A 20,323-nucleotide genomic window follows, 5' to 3' on the forward strand; every position below is an offset into this window, starting at 1 on the left:
AAGTTCTTCAAAAGGTAAATTATTTTATTTGAATGCTTTCTTGTTTTTGTGAAAATGTTGCCTGCTGAATGCTAGGCTTAATGCTATGCTAGCTATCAATACTCTTACACAAATGCTTGTGTAGCTATGGTTGAACAGCATATTTTGAAAATCTGAGATGACTGTGTTATTAACAAAAGGCTAAGCTTTTGAGTGAATATATTTCTTTCATTTCATTTGAGACTTTCATGAAGAGTTAACGTTGCGTTATGGTAATGAGCTTGAGGCTATAATTACGCTCCCGGATACGGCATTGCTCGACGCTAGAGGTTAATATAAGGAATGTGAAATGATTTACACTTTTACTTTTGATACTTAAATACATTCTAAACCAAATACTTTTACTCAAGTAGTACTTTTGCGTGTGACTTTCACTACTACTCGAGTCATTTTCTATTTTAAGGTATCTTTACTTTTACTCAAGTATGACGATTGGGTACTTGTACACCACTGCTTAAAAAAGGTATGCACTGCAGTGCCTACAGGTACACACAGTGCCTACGGGTACACACAGTGCCTACGGGTACACACAGTGCCTACGTGGACACATTACATTACATTTACATTTAAGTCATTTAGCAGACGCTCTTATCCAGAGCGACTTACAAATTGGTGCATTCACCTTATGACATCCAGTAGAATAGTCACTTTACAATAGTGCATCTAAATCTTAAAGGGGGGGTGAGAAGGATTACTTATCCTATCCTAGGTATTCCTTAAAGAGGTGGGGTTTCAGGTGTCTCCAGAAGGTGGTGATTGACTCCGCTGTCCTGGCGTCGTGAGGGAGTTTGTTCCACCATTGGGGGCCAGAGCAGCGAACAGTTTTGACTGGGCTGAGCGGGAACTGTACTTCCTCAGTGGTAGGGAGGCGAGCAGGCCAGAGGTGGATGAACGCAGTGCCCTTGTTTGGGTGTAGGGCCTGATCAGAGCCTGGAGGTACTGAGGTGCCGTTCCCCTCACAGCTCCGTAGGCAAGACACATAGTGCCAAATCCTAACCAGACAGCATCAAAGTTAGTATTCCTGCCATTCATTCACCTAGCCATAGAACCTAGTACAAAACCTATTCACACAATTAATAAAATGAGAGGGCACCACACAGCCATCACCTGTAGGGGGACAGAGTCCTCCCACTCACAGGGACAGAGAGAGGGCACCACACAGCCTTCACCTGTAGGGGGGGAACAGAGTCCTCCCACTCACAGGGACAGAGAGAGGGCAACACACAGCCTTCACCTGTAGGGGGGAACAGAGTCCTCCCACTCACAGGGACAGAGAGAGGGCGCCACACAGCCTTCACCTGTAGGGGGGAACAGAGTCCTCCCACTCACAGGGACAGAGAGAGGGCACCACACAGCCTTCACCTGTAGGGGGGACCAGAGTCCTCCCACTCACAGGGACAGAGAGAGGGCAACACACAGCCTTCACCTGTAGGGGGGAACAGAGTCCTCCCACTCACAGGGACAGAGAGAGGGCGCCACACAGCCTTCACCTGTAGGGGGGAACAGAGTCCTCCCACTCACAGGGACAGAGAGAGGGCACCACACAGCCTTCACCTGTAGGGGGACCAGAGTCCTCCTACTCATAGGGACAGAGGGCACCACACAGCCTTCACCTGTAGGGGGACCAGAGTCCTCCCACTCACAGGGACAGAGAGAGAGGGCGCCACACAGCCTTCACCTGTAGGGGGACCAGAGTCCTCCCACTCACAGGGACAGAGAGAGGGCACCACACAGCCTTCACCTGTAGGGGGGAACAGAGTCCTCCCACTCACAGGGACAGAGAGAGGGCAACACACAGCCTTCACCTGTAGGGGGGAACAGAGTCCTCCCACTCACAGGGACAGAGAGAGGGCACCACACAGCCTTCACCTGTAGGGGGGAACAGAGTCCTCCCACTCACAGGGACAGAGAGAGGGCGCCACACAGCCTTCACCTGTAGGGGGGAACAGAGTTGGGGCAAGGATATGACGAACAAAGAACTTCTGGGTGGTGCCAGGTATTCCTCCATCCCAGCACCAACACATCTGATTCAAATTAATCAATGCCCTAACAAAGTTTATAGTTTACAAAGTCGTTTTTTCATGAAATAGGTTTAGTTTCAGTTTTAGATAACTATAATAACTTGGCCCTAATGGAAGTCCATGATCTGTTGAACCAGGTGTCTTACTGCTGAGGTGGAACAAAAGCCTGCATAAACCAGTCACTCTCCAGGCCCAGTGTGAAGGATGGCAGCTCTCCAGGCCCAGTGTGAATGATGGCAGCTCTCCAGGCCCAGTGTGAAGGATGGCAGCTCTCCAGGCCCAGTGTGAAGGATGGCATCTCTCCAGGCCCAGTGTGAAGGATGGCATCTCTCCAGGCCCAGTGTGAAGGATGGCATCTCTCCAGGCCCAGTGTGAAGGATGGCAGCTCTCCAGGCCCAGTGTGAATGATGGCAGCTCTCCAGGCCCAGTGTGAAGGATGGCAGCTCTCCAGGCCCAGTGTGAAGGATGGCAGCTCTCCAGGCCCAGTGTGAAGGATGGCAGCTCTCCAGGCCCAGTGTGAAGGATGGCAGCTCTCCAGGCCCAGTGTGAAGGATGGCAGCTCTCCAGGCCCAGTGTGAATGATGGCAGCTCTCCAGGCCCAGTGTGAATGACTGCAGAGGGCAGGGAATAGCTCTGAATTGAGACACTGCCATTGTTAGCTTACCTGCCGTAATTCACAACAGGCCTGGAGAGCGGTCATCATTCTGCCTGCAGGGCAGAAGCAGCTCTCCACACAGGAGTGGGTGGCACATTGGGAGTCAGAGCTCTGGGCTACACTGGGACAGATGGGAGAACACAGACCTCATACACCAGAGACCATTCTCACACTGCTGGGCTGCACAGATAGGGAGGGTGGAGAGAGGAATGGGAAACGTCTATTTTGTCATGCAGGGTGTTTGTAAGAACAGTCTATCCAATTGAAATGAATGTTGCTCAATCAGTGTCAATATCCAATCCATTCCTGCTGTAGTAAACTGGCTTAAAGTAAGATCAGTGCCGAATTAGATGTGGGTCCTGAAGGAACAGGAACCAGCAACTCTCAGTTTTATGATGTTTCATCACAGAACCTATTTGGCCAGATCCGGTACCTCGTGGCATGAAAAATAGTCACTTTTTGCAAAGTAAAATTTTTAATAAATAAAAGTTCATTTGAGTTGCCTCTTCATTAATTATCCTGTCGGTTCAGAAATAAATTAATTCAGAATAGCCTACTGCCCCAACGGAAAGCTTTCAATTTTACCACAGAGGATAAATAGCTTATTTCAAATGTAAAAATGCTTAGCTGTGGAGTGTAGTCCAATAACAAGGCAGGAACTTGTGGCAAATCTGTCAGTGAACAAACAGCATGCAGACAAAACTAGCCTTTCGCAATATTTCAAATAGACTACAATCGCAGGAAAACACAGGTTGGAAAGCAAATACAGTTGACTAACTTGTCAGCATTAGGCTACCTGTAACGATGTGATCTGAGCGTCGGGGAGCAAGTTCAGGGCGGAAGTGTTTTCATAAAGAAACGCAACATAATACAAAATAAGAGACACGTCAAAGGGAGTGACAAATAGGGCAAGTAATCAAGGAGATGATGGAGTCCTGGTGAGTCTGATGACGCGCAGCTGCGCATAACGATGGTGACAGGTGTGAGCTATAACGAGCAGCACGTGGCTCCAGCCGCAGGACGCCGATCAAAAAGATGAATGCTTTATTATAAAGGGTCTTTATTATTGTAATGTGTTCCGGTACCTCAGATCTCACCAGTTCCCTATCCAAATGTTAAATCTACTAATGACTCCTTATGAAGTTAGTAGTACGGGAATGAAGGCAGAGAAAATATTGTATTTTTTTTAATTATTTAACTAGGCAAGTCAGTTAAGAACATATTCTTATTTTCAATGACGGCCTAGGAACAGTGGGTTAACTGCCTGTTCAGGGGCAGAACGACAGATTTGTACCTTGTCAGCTCAGGGATTTGAACTAGTCCAACGCTCTAACCACTAGGCTACCTGCCATCTCTACATTCTAACCACTAGGCTACCCTGCCAGCTCTACACTCTAACCACTAGGCTACCTGCCAGCTCTACATTCTAACCACTAGGCTACCTGCCATCTCTACATTCTAACCACTAGGCTACCCTGCCAGCTCTACACTCTAACCACTAGGCTACCTGCCAGCTCTACATTCTAACCACTAGGCTATCCTGCCATCTCTACATTCTAACCACTAGGCTACCTGCCATCTCTACATTCTAACCACTAGGCTACCCTGCCAGCTCTACACTCTAACCACTAGGCTACCTGCCAGCTCTACATTCTAACCACTAGGCTACCTGCCATCTCTACATTCTAACCACTAGGCTACCCTGCCAGCTCTACACTCTAACCACTAGGCTACCTGCCAGCTCTACATTCTAACCACTAGGCTATCCTGCCGCCCCAATGCTAGCTACAGGCTAGCTAACACAATGTTGCATGGTAACAATTTCATAATTAACAGAAAAAGAATGGAGTAGGTGAACTGAGCGTTTCAGCTGTTCTTCATCTTGAAAGAGCGGTTCTCCTTGAGCTACCAGCAAACCGTTTTATTTTAGGTTCCTCAGGTGAACAGAGACCAGGTCTAATCCCAGCGTCATCCTCAGGGCCTGACAGAATGACAAATCAACAAACACACACAGACAGATAACAGGGCTAAATGGGCAGCAACAACAATAATAAACAATTGCATTTTAATTCAACCCAAAGCGCACTCACCAAGTTACTCTGTGGGACAACGCTCACCACACATAGGCTTTCACAGCTCAAGGGAAGGTACTGTGCCTTGCTGCATTCTCCCCGACCGTTACACACATTTCTAATGTACACCTAAGGTTTATGATGTACACAGCTCAGGTCCCGTCTGTGGACCATGTTAGGATGAACGTACAGCTGCCCTGGAAATGGAAGTGCTTTCTTTCAAAGTTGCGATAGTGCACCCCTCCCCAAATCATACAGGTGGCAAAGCTCCAGAAGCTACATTTTTAACCCACAAGAAAAAAGAACTGTGTCTAAACCTCCTATTCCAAAAGAGTGATATTTGAAAACTTATATTAGACATTCAAAGCCATTAGAATATTTTTGTCATCAATCTGACAATTTTCCTCAATCAAATGGTCCTCAGTCAGAGTGTAATACTGTGAGTGGCAGAGAAGGCGACGCTGTGGAGAGAGGTCTAGCCCTAAAGCACTGATCAGGCAGCAGGCTGTAGGTACGGGTCTGGTCAGACACATTCCTCCAGCTCAGGTCCCACAGGCTGCCACAGCACAGCTCCATAGGCATCAGAGAGGAGTTGTGCAACCCAGGGAAGTCCTGGCAGCCCCATGTGGAGTAGCAGTGGCTCCGCACACCAACACCTTGACCACAGAGGGGTGGCAGAGGGGGAGAGAGAGATATTTCAATCTCTTCTCAATATGCAGTCCATTTTTACTGCCACCTGCTGTCAAAATGCGGCAGGAAGCAAGGCGGCTGAGCCAGTTACCGAAAGGGCTCTACATCAAATCCCCGAGCCGACTAGGTGTAAAATCTGTCAACGTGCACCGCCGCATGGTACAGGACCCTAATTGCTATACAGTGCAGTACGGAAGTATTCAGAGCATCTGCGGCCTGCTAATCGTTAGCTGTCTTATCGACTGCTATCTGAATAGGTCTATCGGACTATTTTTCTTGGGTCACTATAACTATATCTATTTTGCCAATTGGATTGATCCCCTCTACCACACGGAACCCCACTAATCTACCGACGGAAATGCACGAGGTGGCTAAAAACAGACCCCCATCCTATGCTAGCTTGCTACCGATGGCCCAGCTTGCTGTCTGAATCGCCGTGACCTCAACCAACCTCACTACTCACTGGACCCTTATGATCACTCGACTAAGCATGCCTCTCCTGAATGTCAATATGCCTTGTCCATTGCTGTTCTGGTTAGTGTTTATTGGCTTGTTTCACTGTAGAGCCTCTAGCCCTGCTCAATATACCTTATCCAACCTTTCAGTTCCACCTCTCACACATGCGATGACATCACCTGGTTTCAATGATGTTTCTAGAGACAATATCTCTCTCATCATCACTCAATACCTAGGTTTACCTCCAATGTATTCAAATCCTACCATTCCTTTGTCTGTAAATTATACCTTGAAGCTATTTTATCGCCCGCAGACGTTCTAGACGACCACTTCTCATAGCTTTTAGCCATACATTTATCCTACTCCTCCTCTGTTCCTCTGGTGATGTAGAGGTGAATCCAGGCCCTGCAGTGCCTAGCTCCACACCTATTCCCCAGGCGCTCTCTTTTGATGACTTCTGTAACTCTAATAGCCTTGGTTTCATGCATGTTAACATTAGAAGCCTCCTCCCTAAGTTTGTTTTATTCACTGCTTTAGCCCACTCTGCCATCTCGGATGTGTCTGAATCCTGGCTTAGGGAGACCACCAAATATTCTGAAATGTTCATCCCTAACTACAACATTTTCAGACCAGATAGAACGGCCAAAGGGGGAGGTGTTGCAATCTACTGCAAATATAGCCTGCAGAGTTCTGTCCTACTATCCAGGTCTGTACCCAAACAATTTGAAGTTCTACTTTTAAAAATCCACCTCTCTAAAAACAAGTCTCTCACCGTTGCCGCCCACTATAGACCACCCTCTGCCCCCAGCTGTGCTCTGGAGACCATATGTGGACTGATTTCCCCCCATCTATCTTCAGAGCTCGTGCTGCTAGGCGACCTAAACTAGAACATGCTTAACACACCGGCCATCCTACAATCTAAGCTTGATGCCCTTAATCTCACACAAATGATCAATGAACCTACCAGGTACCACCCCAAGGCCATAAACACGGGCACCCTCATAGATATCATCCGAACCAACTTGCCCTCTAAATAAACCTCTGCTGTTTTCAACCAAGATCTGAGCGATCACTGCCTCATTGCCTGCATCCGTAATGGGTCAGCGGTCAAACGACCTCCACTCATTACTGTCAAACGCTACCTGAAGCACTTCAGCGAGCAGGCCTTTCTAATTGACCTGGCCGGGGTAGCCTGGAAGGATATTGATCTCATCTCGTCAGAAGAGGATGCCTGTTTTTTTTAAATGCCTTCCTCACCATCTTAAATAATCATGCCCCATTCAAGAAATTTTGAATCAGGAATAGATATAGCCCTTGGTTCTCTCCTGACCTGACTGCCCTTAACCAACACAAAAACATCCTATGGTGTTCTGCATTAGCATCGAACAGCCCCCGTGATATGCAACTTTTCAGGGAAGCTAGAAACTAGTATACACGGGCAGTTAGAAAAGCCAAGGCTAGCTTTTTCAAGCAGAAATTTGCTTCCTGCAACACAAAGTCAAAAAAGTTCTGGGACACTGTAATGTCCATGGAGAATAAGGACACCTCCTCCCAGCTGCCCACTGCACTGAAGATAGGAAACGCTGTCACCACCGATAAATCCACTATAATTGAGAATTTCAATAAGCAATTCTCTACGGCTGGCCATGCTTTCCACCTGGCTACCCCTACCCCGGTCAACAGCACTGCACCCCCCACATCAACCTGCCCAAGCCTCCCCATTTCCCCTTCTCCCAAATCCAGTCAGTCCAGAATCTGGACCCCTACAAATCAGCCGGGCTAGACAATCTGGACCCTTTCTTTTTAAAATTATCTGTCGAAATTGTTGCCACCTCTATTACTAGCCTGGTCAACCTCTCTTTCGTGTCGTCTGAGATTCCCAAAGATTGGGAAGCAGCTGCGGTTATCCCCCTCTTCATAGGGGGGGACACTCTTGACCCCAACTGCTACAGACTTATATCTATCCTACCCTGCCTTTCTAAGGTCTTCGAAAGCCAAGTCAACAAACAGATTAGCGACCATTTCGAATCCCACCATACCTTCTCCGCTATGCAATCTGGTTTCAGAGCTGGTCATGGGTGCACCTCAGCCACGCTCAAGGTCCTAAACGATATCTTAACCGCCATATATAAGAAACAATACTGTGCAGCCTGTTTCATTTACCTGGCCAAGGCTTTCGACACTGTCAATCATCACATCCTCATCGGCAGACTCGACAGCCTTGGTTTCTCAAATGATTGCCTCGTCTGGTTCACCAACTACTTATCTGATAGAGTTCAGTGTGTCAAATCGAAGGGTCTGTTGTCCAGGCCTCTAGCAGTCCCTATGGGGGTGCCAAGGGGTTCAATTATTGGACCGACTCTCTTCTCTGTATACATCAATGATGTCGCTCTTGCTGCTGGTGAGTCTCTGATCCAGCTCTACGCAGACGACACCATTCTGTATACTTCCGGCCCTTCTTTGGACACTGCATTAACAACCCTCCAGGCAAGCTTCAATGCCATACAACTCTCCTTCCGTGGCCTCCAATTTCTCTTAAATACAAGTAAAACTAAATGCATGCTCTTCAACCGTTCGCTGCCTGCACCTGCCCGCCTGTCCAACATCACTACTCTGGACGGCTCTGACTTAGAATACGTGGACAACTACAAATACCTAGGTGTCTGGTTAGACTGTAAACTCTCCTTCCAGACTCACATCAAACATCTCCAATCCAAAGTTACATCGAGAATTGACTTCCTATTTCGCAAACAAAGCCTCCTTCACTCATGCTGCCAAACATACCCTTGTAAAACTGACCATCCTACCAATCCTCAACTTCGGCGATGTCAATTACAAAATAGCCTCCAATACCCTACTCAATAAATTGGATGCAATCTATCACTGCCATCCGTTTTGTCACCAAAGCCCCATATACGACCCACCACTGCGACCTGTACGCTCTCGTTGGCTGGCCCTTGCTTCATACTCGTCGCCAAACCCACTGGCTCCAGGTCATCTACAGGACCCTGCTAGGTAAAGCCTTATCTCAGCTCGCCTGTCACCATAGCAGCACCCACCTGTAGCATGCGCTATCTGCTGCCAATGACTGGAACGAATTGCAAAAATCTCTGAAGCTGGAGTCTTACATCTCCCGCTTTATCTTTTAAGCATCAGCTGTCTGAGCAGCTTACCGATCACTGTACCTGTACTCAGCCAATCTGTAAATAGCACACCCATGACTACCTCATCCCCATATTATTACTTACCATCTTGCTCTTTTGCACCCCAGTATCTCTACTTGCACATCATCATCTGTACATCTATCTCTCCAGTATTAATGCTAAATGGTGATTATTTTCGTCTCTAGGACCTATTTATTGCCTACCTCCCTACTCTTCTCCACACTGTACATTGTACATTTTCTACATTTTCTTTTCTTTTGTGTTATTGACTGTACGTTTATTTGTGAAACTCTGTTGTTGTTTTTGTCACACTGCTTTGCTTTATCTTGGCCAGGTCACAGTTTTAAGTGAGAACTTGTTCTCAATAAAGGTGAAATAAATCAAACATGAATACTTTCCGAATAGAAAGTCACTCTAGATAAGAGCGTCTGCTAAATGACAACTTTTTTATTTTTTTAAGTTTACTAACTCAGACAATGTTATCATTAAGACAGACACACTACACAACTTTTTATTGTATTATTTTCTATATTGTAGCATAATTGTGAAGATGTCAAGACTACGAAATAACACATATGGAATCATGTAGTAACCAAAAAAGTGTTTAAAAAAATTAAAATATATTTGAGATTCTTCAAAGTAAAACCCCCCTTGCCATGATGACAGCTTTGCACACTCTTGTCATTCTCTCAACCAGCTTCACTTGGAATGCTTTTCCAACAGTCTTGAAGGAGTTCCTACATATGCTGAGCACTTGTTGGCTGCTTTTCCTTCACTCTGCAGTCCAAACCATCTCAATTGGGTTGAGGTTGGGTGATTGTGGCGTTCAGGTCATCTGATGTCACATATCCCTTAGACAGCATGGAGGTGTGTTGGGTCATTGTCCTGTTGAAAAACAAATGATAGTCCCACAAATCAGATGGGATGGCGTATCGCTGCAGAATGCTGTGGTAGCCATGCTGGATAAGTGTGCCTTGAATTCTAAATAAATCACAGAGTGTCACCAGCAAAACACCCCCACACCATCATACCTCGTCCTCCATGCTTCACAGTGGGAACCACACATGCAGAGATCATCCGTTCACCTACTCTGCGTATCACAAAGACACAGATGTTGGAACCAAAAATCTCAAATTTGCACTCCTCAGACCAAAGGACAGATTTCCACCGGTCTAATGTCCATTGCTCATGTTTCTATGGCCAAGCAAGTCTCTTCTTCTTATTGGTGTCCTTTAGTAGTGGTTTCTTTGCAGCGATTTAACCATGAAGGCCTGATTCACGCAGTCTCCTCTGAACAGTTGACGTTGAGATGTGTCTGTTTCTTGAACTCTGTGAAGCATTTATTTGGGCTGCAATTTTTGAGGCTTGTAACTGTAATGAACTTATCCTCTGCAGCAGAGGTAACTCTGGGTCTTCCCTTCCTGTGGCGGTCCTCATGAGAGCCAGTTAACTGTAATGAACTTATCCTCTGCAGCAGAGGTAACTCTGGGTCTTCCTTTCCTGTGGCGGTCCTCATGAGAGACAGTTAACTGTAATGAACTTATCCTCTGCAGCAGAGGTATCTCTGGGTCTTCCTTTCCTGTGGCGGTCCTCATGAGACAGTTTCATCATAATGTAGCACTTGATGGTTTTTGCGACTGCACTTGAAATGTTCCGGATTGACTGACCATGTCATAAAATAATGATGGCCTGTCATTTTCTCTTTACTTATTTGATCTTTTCTTGCCATACTATGGACTTTGTCTTTTACCAAATAGGGCTGTCTGTCTTCTGTTTTCCACCCCTACCTTGTCACACACAGCTAACTACTTTAGTCGAAAGCATTATTAAGAAGGAAAGAAATTCTACAAATGTACTTTTAACAAGGCACACCTGTTAATTGAAATGCAGCATAGTGAAAACCTCATGAAGCTGGTTTTGATTTTTTTTCAACACTTCTTTGGTTACTACATTACTCCATGTGTTCATAGTTTGATGTCTTCACTATTATTCTATAATACAAAAAAAATAAAGAAAAACCCTTTAATGAGTTGGTGTGTCCAAACTTTTGATTGGTACTGTACATATCAGGAGTTTGGTTTTAAAAGTGGGGGGGACATAATTCGGCGGGGGTCTAGGAGTCCTCCCATTTTTGGGGGCATCGAAAACCCCTTTCCAGAATTTTTTACACAGTCTAATATGATCCATAGCCCTTCTAGCAGTCTCTATTCAGAACAATGAAAAGTAAGCAAAAATGCCCACAGTCATCAAGCTCGTTGTCAATAGATTTGGTATCATTATTGAACATTTTGGAATCCTAGTTACGTGATTGGTTATCTCGGGACTTGGGTAAGAAGCAGACAGCTGGAACCCAGTTGTTTGTAGTACAGTTCAATGTCATCCCCCCCCCCCGCCCCCCGTGTTTGTGGCGCATCCTGTCCACTTCCAGCCTCCAGTCCTGCATGTTGAAAAGCACACCTCGGAACAGTCCACCTCACACTCAAGACGGGGGGAAATCTGGTCCACTCTTTCCAGTGTGTTTCCACAGTGTGTTCACACCAGTGCCTGGAGTGGTGATAAACAACATGAAATGGAATTAATAATGTCATGATATATGGCATTTAGCAGATGCTTTTCTACCAAAGAGACTTACAGTCATGGATGCATACATCTTTTACAGTGGGGCAAAAAAAGTATGTAGCCAGCCACCAATTGTGCAAGTTCTTCCGCTTAAAAAAGATGAGAGAGGCCTGTAATATTCATCATAGGGACACTTCAACTATGACAGACAAAATAAGAAAAAAAAATCTAGAAAATCACATTGTAGGATTTTTAATACGTTTATTTGCAAATTATGGTGGAAAATAAGTATTTTAGAGTTTAGAACCTTGAGCGTGGCTGAGGTGCACCCATGACCAGCTCTGAAACCATATTGCATAGTGGAGAAGGTATGGTGGGATTCGAAATGGTCAGTAATCTGTTTGTTAACTTGGCTTTCAAAGACCTTAGAAAGACAGGGTAGGATAGATATACTGTATGTCTGTAGCAGTTTGGGTCGAGAGTGTCAACCCTTTGAAGAGGGGGATGACCTCGGCAGCTTTCCAATCTTTGGGAATCTCAGACGATACGAAAGAGAGGTTGAACAGGCTAGTAATAGGGGTTGCAACAATTTCGGCAGATCATTTTAGAAAGAGAGGGTCCAGATTGTCTAGCTCGGCTGATTTGTAGGGGTCCAGATTTTGCAGCTCTTTCAGAACATCAGCTATCTGGATTTGGGTAAAGGAGAAATGGTGGGGGCTTTGGCGGGTTGCTGTGGAGGGTGCCGGGCAGTTGACCGGGGTAGGGGTAGCCATGTGGAAAGCATGGCCAGCCATAGAGAAATGCTTATTGAAATTCTCAATTATAGTGGATATATCGGTGGTGACAGTGTTTCCTAGCCTCAGAGCAGTGGGCAGCTGGGAGGAGGTGCTCTTATTCTCCATGGACTTCACAGTGACCCAGAACTTTCTTGAGTTAGTACTACAGGATGCAAATTTCTGTTTGAAAAAGCTTGCCTTAGCTTTTCTAACTGCCTGTGTATATTTGTTCCTAACTTCCCTGAAATGTTGCTTATCACGGGGGCTGTTCGATGCTAATGCAGAACGCCACAGGATATTTTTGTGCTGGTCAAGGGCAGACAGGTCTGGAGTGAACCAAGGACTACATTCTGTGGACGGAGGAGGCTGCATGATAAACAAAGTCCAGTCTCTGTCAGACAGAGGAGACTGCATGATAAACAGAGTCCAGTCTCTGTAAGACGGAGGAGGTTGCGTGCATATACAACAAGTCACCATAATCAATTACAGAGAGAAAAGTGGCCTGAACAAGCTTCTTTCTAGCCATAAGCGGGAAGCCAGCCTTATTACGAAAATAAAAACCCAATTTCAGTTGAAGATTTGTCACAAGATTATCCACATTAACTTTAAAGGACAACTTGTCATCCAACCAAATACCTAGGTATTTGTAGCATGACACTTTTTCAATGGATTAGCCACTAGATGTAACAATGCTAACAGTCTCTGAGTTCTAAGCTCTGGTAAACATCTGAAACAGCTGTGTCCTTTCATCAGTTAAATCATTAGGGGAGATTCATACGCCACACCATCTGTAAACAGGACCAACTCATCACTGACGGGAAACAGACGGCATTGTTGTGATTCTCCAGAATGTACAAAAACGTCACTATGAAATCTAATGTTAATAACAGGAACTATCTGTTTGAGATGGAGAGGCCTTTCAAACTGGCAAAGAGGTGTAAGCTACAATAAGCCTACATGACACAGAGAAAGGTTCACGGTATCAACGAATATCAACATACAAAATCATCACACTTTTTCCACTCAGATATAGTAGACAACACAGTAGATATAGTAGACAACACAGTAGATATAGTAGATAACACAGTAGATATAGTAGACAACACAGTAGATATAGTAGACAACATAGTAGATATAGTAGATAACGAAGTAGATATAGTAGATATACTACATAACACAGTAGATATAGTAGACAACATAGTAGATATAGTAAATAACACAGTAGATATAGTAGATAACACAATAGATATAGTAGATATACTAAATAACACAGTAGATAAAGTAGATATACTAAATAACACAGTAGATCAAGTAGACAACATAGTAGATATAGTAGACAATATAGTAGATATACTAGATAACACAGTAGATATAGTGGATATACTAAATAACACAGTAGATAAAGTAGATATACTAAATAACACAGTAGATATAGTAGACAATATAGTAGATATACTAGATAACACAGTTATCGCTATCCCCACGACTTCTGTTCCTGTTCATAAATGACTCATTTTGTTTTTTTTCTTCTCAGATATGATCAATATTATGATTGACATTATTAATTCATAGGGTTTATTGCAGAGAATGTAATAGTCAAACAAAAATATCCATTGATTAGTTAGTAGCATTGCAGAGTTTACAAATAATTTGAGCCAGTTTCACACAGGAGAAAATAATCTGGCAGCAAAATAATAATAATAATGAATGGACTTTTTTTTTGTAGGATTTGATACATTTTTCATTAGGGCAAATCAAAGTGGAAATTACAAACGTTAGAAGCCATTTTAAACCTCAAATAGACTACAAGCTTGCATTTCCTGCCGTGCAGGAAAATTCCTGAAACAGCAGGATGATCTAAGATACGATTTATATAATGTAGTTTGAGGTCAGTGATTAGTTGTGGAACATATTGGTTATACCAGAACTAACCCAGTTGATAGATCTGCAAAGCCACATTCCCCTAATTTTATTAGCATTGTGATAGTGGGGGAGGTTGTTATGGCAAGTTCACAAAGTCAAGCAACCCTAACATTTGCATTATCAAAACAATGTATGTAAATACTAGTTTGGTCCCAATATACACAGCCTTGCAAACACATACTACTCTGTACTCTGTACAGAAACCCAGCCTAAGACTCCAAACAGCAAGCAATGCAAGTGTAGATATAGATATAGTAGGTATAGACACTGATTATCTTGTATTTTCCTTAATAGACCTGGGGTGGCAGGTATCCTAGTGGTTAGAGTGTTGGACTAGTAACCAGAAGGTTGCAAGTTCAAACCCCCGAGCTGACAAGTTACAAATCTGTCATTCTGCACCTGAACAGGCAGTTAACCCACTGTTCCTAGGCCGTCATTGAAAATAAGAATTTGTTCTTAACTGACTTGCCTGGTTAAATAAAGGTTAAATAAAGGTAAAATAAAAAATAAATAAATGACATTGAGGATTTCATATGATGTTCACAGGTTTTGTATGAGAACAGAGACAACACAATGTGCTGAGTTCCACAATAGCCATATGCACCCCTGGATGGTTTTCTAGAAGGTACAGGATGTTTTCTATTTGTTATAACAGGCTGTTTTCACCAACATCACATTGGCAATATTTTGCATGGTCATTTAAGAATATTATACAAACATTGTGTGAAACTTGCCAAGCACTAGGCAGAGGGAAAAGCAAATAAAATAACTAGGTAGAGCGAACAGTAAATAAAATAACTAGGTAGAGGGAAAAGCAAATAAAATAACTAGGTAGAGCGAAAAGCAAATAAAATAACTAGGTAGAGCGAAAAGCAAATAAAATAACTAGGTAGAGGGAAAAGCAAATAAAATAACTAGGTAGAGGGAACAGCAAATAAAATAACTAGGTAGAGCGAACAACAAATAAAATAACTAGGTAGAGCGAACAGCAAATAAAATAACTAGGCAGAGGGAACAACAAATAAAATAACTAGGCAGAGGGAACAGCAAATCAAATAACTAGGTAGAGGGAAAAGCAAATAAAATAACTAGGTAGAGGGAACAGCAAATAAAATAACTAGGTAGAGGGAACAACAAATAAAATAACTAGGTAGAGCGAACAGCAAATAAAATAACTAGGCAGAGGGAAAAGCAAATAAAATAACTAGGTAGAGGGAACAGCAAATAAAATAACTAGGTAGAGGGAACAACAAATAAAATAACTAGGTAGAGCGAACAGCAAATAAAATAACTAGGCAGAGGGAACAACAAATAAAATAACTAGGCAGAGGGAACAGCAAATAAAATAACTAGGTAGAGGGAAAAGCAAATAAAATAACTAGGTAGAGCGAACAACAAATAAAATAACTAGGCAGAGGGAAAAGCAAATAAAATAACTAGGTAGAGCGAACAGTAAATAAAATAACTAGGCAGAGCGAACAGTAAATAAAATAACTAGGTAGAGCGAACAACAAATAAAATAACTAGGTAGAGGGAACAGCAAATAAAATAACTAGGTAGAGCGAACAGCAAATAAAATAACTAGGTAGAGCGAACAACAAATAAAATAACTAGGTAGAGCGAACAGCAAATAAAATAACTAGGTAGAGCGAACAGCAAATAAAATAACTAGGTAGAGGGAACAGCAAATAAAATAACTAGGTAGAGCGAACAGCAAATAAAATAACTAGGTAGAGCGAACAGCAAATAAAATAACTAGGCAGAGGGAAAAGCAAATAAAATAACTAGGTAGAGCGAACAGCAAATAAAATAACTAGGTAGAGCGAACAGCAAATAAAATAACTAGGTAGAGCGAACAACAAATAAAATAACTAGGCAGAGGGAAAAGCAAATAAAATAACTAGGTAGAGCGAACAGCAAATAAAATAACTAGGTAGAGCGAACAGCAAATAAAATAACTAGGTAGAGCGAACAACAAATAAAATAACTAGGCAGAGGGAAAAGCAAATAAAATAACTAGGTAGAGCGAACAGCAAATAAAATAACTAGGTAGAGCGAACAGCAAATAAAATAACTAGGTAGAGCGAACAACAAATAAAATAACTAGGCAGAGGGAAAAGCAAATAAAATAACTAGGTAGAGCGAACAGCAAATAAAATAACTCTGCAGAGCGAACAGTAAATAAAATAACTAGGTAGAGCGAAAAGCAAATAAAATAACTAGGTAGAGGGAAAAGCAAATAAAATAACTAGGCAGAGCGAACAGTAAATAAAATAACTAGGTAGAGGGAAAAGCAAATAAAATAACTAGGTAGAGGGAAAAGCAAATAAAATAACTAGGCAGAGCGAACAGTAAATAAAATAACTAGGCAGAGGGAAAAGCAAATAAAATAACTAGGTAGAGGGAAAAGCAAATAAAATAACTAGGCAGAGCGAACAGTAAATAAAATAACTAGGTAGAGGGAAGAGCAAATAAAATAACTAGGTAGAGGGAAAAGCAAATAAAATAACTAGGTAGAGGGAAAAGCAAATAAAATAACTAGGCAGAGCGAACAGTAAATAAAATAACTAGGTAGAGGGAAAAGCAAATAAAATAACTAGGTAGAGGGAAAAGCAAATAAAATAACTAGGTAGAGCGAACAGTAAATAAAATAACTAGGTAGAGGGAACAGCAAATAAAATAACTAGGTAGAGGGAAAAGCAAATAAAATAACTAGGTAGAGGGAAAAGCAAATAAAATAACTAGGTAGAGGGAAAAGCAAATATAATAACTAGGTAGAGGGAAAAGCAAATAAAATAACTAGGTAGAGCGAACAACAAATAAAATAACTAGGTAGAGCGAACAACAAATAAAATAACTAGGTAGAGCGAACAACAAATAAAATAACTAGGTAGAGGGAACAGCAAATAAAATAACTAGGTAGAGCGAACAGCAAATAAAATAACTAGGTAGAGGGAAAAGCAGATATAATAACTAGGTAGAGGGAAAAGCAAATAAAATAACTAGGCAGAGGGAAAAGCAAATAAAATAACTAGGTAGAGCGAACAACAAATAAAATAACTAGGTAGAGGGAAAAGCAAATAAAATAACTAGGTAGAGGGAAAAGCAAATAAAATAACTAGGTAGAGCGAACAACAAATAAAATAACTAGGTAGAGCGAACAGCAAATAAAATAACTAGGTAGAGCGAACAGCAAATAAAATAACTAGGTAGAGGGAACAGCAAATAAAATAACTAGGTAGAGCGAACAGCAAATAAAATAACTAGGTAGAGCGAACAGCAAATAAAATAACTAGGTAGAGCGAACAGCAAATAAAATAACTAGGCAGAGCGAACAGCAAATAAAATAACTAGGCAGAGGGAAAAGCAAATAAAATAACTAGGTAGAGCGAACAGCAAATAAAATAACTAGGTAGAGCGAACAACAAATAAAATAACTAGGCAGAGGGAAAAGCAAATAAAAAACTAGGTAGAGCGAACAGCAAATAAAATAACTAGGCAGAGCGAACAGTAAATATAATAACTAGGTAGTGAACAGTAAAAATAAAATAACTAGGTAGAGCGAACAGCAAATAAAATAACTAGGCAGAGGGAAAAGCAAATAAAATAACTAGGTAGAGCGAACAGCAAATAAAATAACTAGGTAGAGCGAACAACAAATAAAATAACTAGGCAGAGGGAAAAGCAAATAAAATAACTAGGTAGAGCGAACAGCAAATAAAATAACTAGGCAGAGCGAACAGTAAATAAAATAACTAGGCAGAGGGAAAAGCAAATAAAATAACTAGGTAGAGCGAACAGCAAATAAAATAACTAGGTAGAGCGAACAACAAATAAAATAACTAGGCAGAGGGAAAAGCAAATAAAATAACTAGGTAGAGCGAACAGCAAATAAAATAACTAGGCAGAGCGAACAGTAAATAAAATAACTAGGTAGTGAACAGTAAAAATAAAATAACTAGGTAGAGCGAACAGCAAATAAAATAACTAGGCAGAGCGAACAGTCCAGTAAATAAAATAACTAGGCAGAGGGAACAGCAAATAAAATAACTAGGTAGAGCGAACAGTAAATAAAATCACTAGGTAGAGCGAACAGCAAATAAAATAACTAGGTAGTAAACAGCAAATAAAATAACTAGGTAGAGCGAACAGTAAATAAAATAACTAGGTAGAGCGAATAGCAAATAAAATAACTAGGTAGAGCGAACAGCAAATAAAATAACTAGGTAGTGAACAGCAAATAAAATAACTAGGTAGTGAACAGCAAATAAAATAACTAGGCAGAGGAACAGCAAATAAAATAACTAGGTAGAGCGAAAAGCAAATAAAATAACTAGGTAGAGCGAAAGCAAATAAAATAACTAGGTAGAGCGAACAGCAAATAAAATAACTAGGTAGAGGGAAAAGCAAATAAAATAACTAGGTAGAGCGAACAGTAAATAAAATAACTAGGTAGAGGGAAAAGCAAATAAAATAACTAGGTAGAGGGAAAAGCAAATAAAATAACTAGGTAGAGCGAACAGCAAATAAAATAACTAGGTAGAGGGAAAAGCAAATAAAATAACTAGGTAGAGGGAACAGCAAATAAAATAACTAGGTAGAGCGAACAGCAAATAAAATAACTAGGTAGAGGGAACAACAAATAAAATAACTAGGCAGAGGGAAAAGCAAATAAAATAACTAGGTAGAGCGAACAGCAAATAAAATAACTAGGTAGAGCGAACAGCAAATAAAATAACTAGGTAGAGCGAACAACAAATAAAATAACTAGGCAGAGGGAAAAGCAAATAAAATAACTAGGTAGAGCGAACAGCAAATAAAATAACTAGGTAGAGCGAACAGCAAATAAAATAACTAGGTAGAGCGAACAACAAATAAAATAACTAGGCAGAGGGAAAAGCAAATAAAATAACTAGGTAGAGCGAACAGCAAATAAAATAACTAGGCAGAGCGAACAGTAAATAAAATAACTAGGTAGAGCGAAAAGCAAATAAAATAACTAGGTAGAGGGAAAAGCAAATAAAATAACTAGGCAGAGCGAACAGTAAATAAAATAACTAGGTAGAGGGAAAAGCAAATAAAATAACTAGGTAGAGGGAAAAGCAAATAAAATAACTAGGCAGAGCGAACAGTAAATAAAATAACTAGGCAGAGGGAAAAGCAAATAAAATAACTAGGTAGAGGGAAAAGCAAATAAAATAACTAGGCAGAGCGAACAGTAAATAAAATAACTAGGTAGAGGGAAGAGCAAATAAAATAACTAGGTAGAGGGAAAAGCAAATAAAATAACTAGGTAGAGGGAAAAGCAAATAAAATAACTAGGCAGAGCGAAAGCAAATAAAATAACTAGGTAGAGGGAAAACAAATAAAATAACTAGGTAGAGGGAAAAGCAAATAAAATAACTAGGTAGAGGGAACAGCAAATAAAATAACTAGGTAGAGGGAACAGCAAATAAAATAACTAGGTAGAGGGAAAAGCAAATAAAATAACTAGGTAGAGGGAAAAGCAAATAAAATAACTAGGTAGAGGGAAAAGCAAATAAAATAACTAGGTAGAGGGAAAAGCAAATAAAATAACTAGGTAGAGGGAACAGCAAATAAAATAACTAGGTAGAGCGAACAACAAATAAAATAACTAGGTAGAGCGAACAAGCAAATAAAATAACTAGGTAGAGGGAACAGCAAATAAAATAACTAGGTAGAGCGAACAGCAAATAAAATAACTAGGTAGAGGGAAAAGCAAATAAAATAACTAGGTAGAGGGAAAAGCAAATAAAATAACTAGGCAGAGGGAAAAGCAAATAAAATAACTAGGTAGAGCGAACAACAAATAAAATAACTAGGTAGCAAATAAAATAACTAGGTAGAGGAAAAAGCAAATAAAATAACTAGGTAGAGCGAACAGCAAATAAAATAACTAGGTAGAGCGAACAACAAATAAAATAACTAGGTAGAGCGAACAGCAAAT

General features: G+C 41.4%; 1 protein-coding gene across 1 annotated transcript in view; it reads right to left on the bottom strand.

The window, feature by feature from the left end:
* The window catches only part of LOC118375129 (potassium voltage-gated channel subfamily H member 2-like), a 392,715-nt gene extending 389,135 nt beyond the window's left edge, over positions 1 to 3,580 (bottom strand). The window contains exon 1 of the mRNA XM_052484251.1: positions 3,512 to 3,580. The gene's annotated coding sequence lies outside the window, so the exon portion shown is untranslated. The remainder of the gene's footprint in view (positions 1 to 3,511) is intronic.
* Positions 3,581 to 20,323: the final 16,743 nt, after the last annotated feature.

The sequence above is a fragment of the Oncorhynchus keta genome, chromosome 28, assembly GCF_023373465.1.
Source record: "Oncorhynchus keta strain PuntledgeMale-10-30-2019 chromosome 28, Oket_V2, whole genome shotgun sequence".
Taxonomy (NCBI): domain Eukaryota; kingdom Metazoa; phylum Chordata; class Actinopteri; order Salmoniformes; family Salmonidae; genus Oncorhynchus; species Oncorhynchus keta.